Source organism: Emydura macquarii, unplaced genomic scaffold (genome assembly GCF_026122565.2).
Source record: "Emydura macquarii macquarii isolate MOO-44397 ecotype Brisbane River unplaced genomic scaffold, CSIRO-AGI_Emac_v2 contig_1253, whole genome shotgun sequence".
Classification (NCBI taxonomy): Eukaryota; Metazoa; Chordata; order Testudines; family Chelidae; genus Emydura; species Emydura macquarii.
Window position 1 is genome coordinate 51,806,050 of NW_027131390.1, and position 5,521 is coordinate 51,811,570.

A 5,521-nucleotide genomic window follows, 5' to 3' on the forward strand; every position below is an offset into this window, starting at 1 on the left:
GAAAGCTATCAGGTTGGTTTGTTACTTATCACCTTATTATCTTCTAGGTGTTTGCAAACTGATTGCTGAATTATTTACTCCATTATCTTTCCAGATACTGAAGTTAAGTTGACTGGTCTGTAATTCCCCAGGTTGTCCTTACTCCCCTGTTATAGATGGGCACTATATTTGCCCTTTTCCAGTCCTCTGGAATCTCTCCCATCTTTCGTGACTTTTCAAAGATAATTGCTAATGGCTCAGATGTCTCCTCAGTCAGCTCCTTGAGTATTCTAGGATATATTTCATCAGGCCCTGGTGACTTGAAGACATCTTGCTTGTCTAAGTAATTTTTAACTCATTCTTTCCCTATTTTAGGACATGTGTAGTCCAGTGGTGAATATGTATTACAAGTCCCCCTCTGTGCTAATACAGAGAGGCTAGAGAGGTTAGCTGAAGCAGCAGCAACAGCTCATGTATTTTAGTTCTGGAGGCCCCGTTTAACTCTAGGTGTGTCAGCTAAGGGGGCAGCCCTCACAGCTGCAGTTTTGCAAGCTCTCTGTGCATGGAACTCCCATTCATATCCATGGGATTTCCAGGCAAGAATATCTCCAGGCCATAAATATCTGTTTGAACAAAAAAAACTTGATCTAATTAAACCTGTGTCTAAGGACTTTCCAGAAACATAGTGAGTCAAGGGAAAAACCAAACAAAATTCCTTTCAAGTTAGATCATAATAATGAATAATTCTGCCAGCCAAACAAAAACTAGGGGTTAAGAGAGAATAAAAGCTATCTATTGCTGTAGTTTTGAGTAGTTAAACTCTTTATCTAAAAATTTGCTTCTGTTCAACTGCCTCTGTGTGTGATCACCAGCAGTAAACATGGCAGCAGCTACTGCATATTGCCTGCAGCCTGTTCTGTATTTCTTCTAGTACCTTGTGCTCTCAAACACCTCTTATGATTAATTAACCTTTTGTGGTGTAACTGGGACATCTGTGTAGATGAGAAGATGTACTTTGGTCAGATTTCAGTTTCCAGTAGCTCAGCTAGAAGACAATTTATTATAAGATTCATGTCAGAACAAGAGCCTGCTGGAAGGAATTCAAGTCAAGCAAAGCATCAAATTACTAATCTGCATGAGGTGCTTTTGTTTTTACTGCAGTGCAAGAAAAATGTTTTCTACAAAGAAAATGAAAAGAATGGTCAGAGAATCATTTCAGAAGATCTTTGGAATAGATGCTTTTTCATTCAGTACTTTAGCCCACAGTCTTATCTTTTTACAGCGATCAGCATGGTTTAGCCAATTCAGAAAAATCCAGCACCATTGATAACCTACACGCTACTTTCAAGGTCAAGTTTGCTAATACCCAGTGATGTGGAAACAAACATGTCTCCCATACTTTTGGTAATTGTTGCTTTGAATGTATTAACAGAATTTGGAGCAGTCCCATTGTTACTACTTCCTTGACAAGTAGCACAAAACTACTTACGGCTCCAATATAAGAAAACCTTAGTTTCACAAATCATTTTTTATGTGAATAATATGCAGCTATTGAAGTGAGACTCTTTTACAACATAAGGCCATGATCCTGCAAATTTGCACAGGCTTAACTTTCAGCATGTGTGTAGCTTCTTTGAAGTAAATTGAACTATTCACATGCTTAAAATTAAGCACATATGTAAGGGTTTGCAGGATCAGGGCCTAATTTGCTATTTCTGAATGAATGACAGACAACTCCTAGACTGTTAGTTTAGGAGTTTTCCTCTTCTCACAGGAAAGATACCTTTCCCATGATTCACAGTAAGATCTCAGAATTGTCCTATGACCCTGATATCATAATTATTTGAGCATTATGGATGGGATTTTTCAAAAGCACCTAAAGTTGGCTCAACTCTCCTCCCACTGAAGTCAATATTAAAACACCCATTAACATCAGTGTTAGGCTAACGCTGAGTGCTTTTGGAAAGCCAACCCATTACTATGCTTATTCCATCTAAACAGCATGCATCTACCTTATATACCAAAAAAAAAAAAAAAAATCCTATTTTAATGCAATGCTAAGTCTGAGATTCTAATTGCATAAAAAGTCAGGAAATTTGGAATTCGGGCTCCCCCAGCAGCTGACCTGAAAATGTAAATATTTTTATATATGGGATCATCACTGGCATGCAAGACAAGTCTTAGAGCCCTGAGTGTAACTCTACTGAAGTCCAAATAGTTGCACTCATTTACACCAGAGCTGAATTTAGCCCTTGCTCTTTTATTTTTCCATTGAGCCAGGTCCTCAAAGTCGGCATAGCTTTGAAGACAATAGAGCGACACTGATTTACCCAGCTGAGAATCTGGCCCATTGCTTTTAAATGTTTACTGTATTTTATAGTTTCGCAACTGCCCCCCTGTGTCCTAGCAATAATAATACTTAGAACTTCTACAGCCATTTTCATCTGAGGATCTAAAGCGCTTGACAAACATTAATTAATTCCCATAACAAATCTATGACTAATGTAAATATAACTGTTAACTTCAAGAGAAGAATCCTGGTTCCTGGCTAACTGAGAACAGTCTTGTAATGAGTCATCAAGCTTCTACTGTTTACCTCCTCAAAAGTCAATAATAATGATAAACATATTGCAAGCACCATGGAGGGCCTATTGATTGATTGTAGTGAATTCTGTGGAAATTATTGTTCCCCTCTCAGAGATAAGTAATGGACATTTCTGGACTTCTATGTGCCTGGCTCCCTTTTAGAAAGGTAGTTTCAAAGGAAAAGCTCTTATATTTTTGAAATTTAAATTCATATGGTAATGAGGAGAAATTTCTAGCCACATCTAATGCCTGTCCGAACATATGTAGCAATATACATAGACCTAGGGTGGGAATTTCAAAGCACTCAATGTTGACCTAACTCAGTTCCCTCTGACATTAAAAAGAACAGAGTTAGGCCAATGCTGAATGCTTTCAAAAATCCCAGTCTAAGTTTTTAGGGTCTCATCCAAAGCCCAGTGAAGTCCATGGAAGTCTTTCCATTGACAATAGTGAATCATTGTCCAGAACCTGTTTTACCGGTTGACCGAGATTCATGGTAACCTTCTAATTCAATCTGCTAGTTGGATCATCTGTTTCTCCAGACCGCAGATAAGCTGCAGCTGGGTACTTACAGGGATGCATTGTGAATGTCAAGCCATTGTCCCAGCCACAAACCATGACACATATTGTTGGGGACTGCAAAATGACTCAACTTCCTGGAGGTCTTCATGCCTTGAACAGCATTACTAAGAATGCTGTGGCTTGGCTTGACCGGATTGCATACGCCAAATAAATAAATACTTGGCTTTAGTGTGTTTCAGTTCAAAGCCCTTAGTGAACTACAAAACTCATTGGAACTCCAGGAAATTTGTCTTGGTCAATAGTCACCTATCAGGTCAATATAGCTTAATGTTTCTCACCTAAGCTCAGTATCCGTTTATTATCCCCATTTAACAGAAGGGTAAACAGAGGCAATGAAACTTGCCCACGTCACACAGCCAATCACTGGCAAAGAATCCAGGACCAGTTTATTTGGAGGACTGACTTCAGCAACATTTTTTAAATGACGCCATTTATGAAACAAATGACACTTGACAAGTCAAATCTATGCTGTAACACTGATTTGAAATGGGATACATGAATCTTGTTGAACCCCTTCTGCTGACCTACATCCCTGTAATATCCTGAATATTAATTTCAAATCAGCATGTCAAATCAGCAAAAAGCAGTGTTCTTAGAATGGCAGCAAAGAAATGGGACTAGGGCTATGTCTTCACTGACTGTGGCAAATTCGCTGCCGTCAGATTGACTTCTCTGGATCGACTGAGCAGTCAGCGAAGACCCGCTCAGTCAATCCAGAAATTGACATATTAAGATCACCTCCTCAAGTAGCATAGCACTGGCGCAGTGCAGTGAAGACGGCACGCAGAAGAGAAGCAGAGAAGTCGACAGGAGTTATGCACGTTTTTTGCGTAGCTTGTGTAACTCTGGTTGACTGCTGCCGAATCTTGGAGGTAAGTGAAGACAACCCCTAGGAGAGGTAAGGAGGGGTCCAGAAACAAAAGGGTTAAGATAAAAAAACTATTAAACTGCATGTATTTCCAAAACCAATAGTTAATGTGATACAGCGGTGGCCCAGTTTGGGGTATTGTCTTGCAATGTCACTGATTCAGCAAGTTAGGCTGTTCATCTTAATAACAAACAAGGTGTAATTTTGGATTAGGCCAATTTGTGGTCCCTTGCAGACTAAATCTGAAATTACCAGGGAAGGTTTGGACAAATTTTTCCTAAAGTGCTTAAGCAAAGGTAATATTTTATTTGAGAGAGAGATGATGGACAGTACTAGCCTTCTACATGCCTTTCCAGATGAGCCAACACTGTCTTTCACTAACTTGAAAACAACTGGGACAAAGGAGCAGTTCCCAAGATTCTGCCTCTAATACATAGCCAGTCACTGTCACAGATTGCATAGGCTCAGTATAACAACAAAAGCAAACCGATTCTCTAATTCCTGTGCAATTATAGTCTGACATGTAACAGGGGGGAAAAAAAGAGTTAGATTGTACAATTCCAAAGGGATCCCTCCCACACAGATTCATTTAGCTGTCTTTCTTAAGTGGAATGACTCTGACAACTGCAGTGAGACACTGCAACTCTGCAGGCCACAATCCTGATGATCTCAGGATTTTCCAGTGGATGTGGAAAAGGTATTTGAAACCCAAACAGCTACACCAAAGCACATTCTTCTGAATAATGGAAATGTTTTGCTTCAGCCACTTTCCCAAAGATTCAACGTGGCAGCTTTTCAATCTTACAACTTCGGGAGGGCTCCTTCAGAATTTCCTCTGACACAGTGTTCCATGGAATAATCGAACAGCATGAGGCAGTATGCGTAATAGCCACATAACTAATCTATAGCATGAATCAGGAGGTCAACCCATATGCCTTTTTCTGTGCTAGGGGCTCAATCCTGCTGGCTGCTGAGCTAAGGGTGCTGGTCACCCCAGAGGAGGTGCTCAGCAACCTGCAGAGATAACCTGTGTGTGCCCAGTTGTTACAGACATGAGGAAACCCTCATTATGGTGTGCTACATTGTCAGCATAAACTGACTGGAACAGAAATTTCACTTACTGACACCTGAATGCTACATAACGCCATGGCCCCGACTACTTCCTCTCCAGGCTCTAATGGTAGCTTTTAATGGATGAGCAGCATCTGCCCCGGTGTTTTGGCCACACTCCAGTTAGGGTAATATTCTGTTTTGTAAAAGGACCCAATCAGTGCAACACACAGGACTGCAGGCTGGGAACTTGTTGCTTTGTTTAACTGCAGCCCAATGGAGTGTGTGTGGGGGGAATTCCCCATGCTTAAATAGGAAGTAAGGCGGGGGAGGGGGAACACGGAGCAGGACTCCATCCCATAATACCCTGGGTAACTTCGTTAACCCTGTCATGACACCTTCACTGCATTATGCCTACCTAAGTTCTGAACTATTGCACAGTGTTGCTGTGCCGTA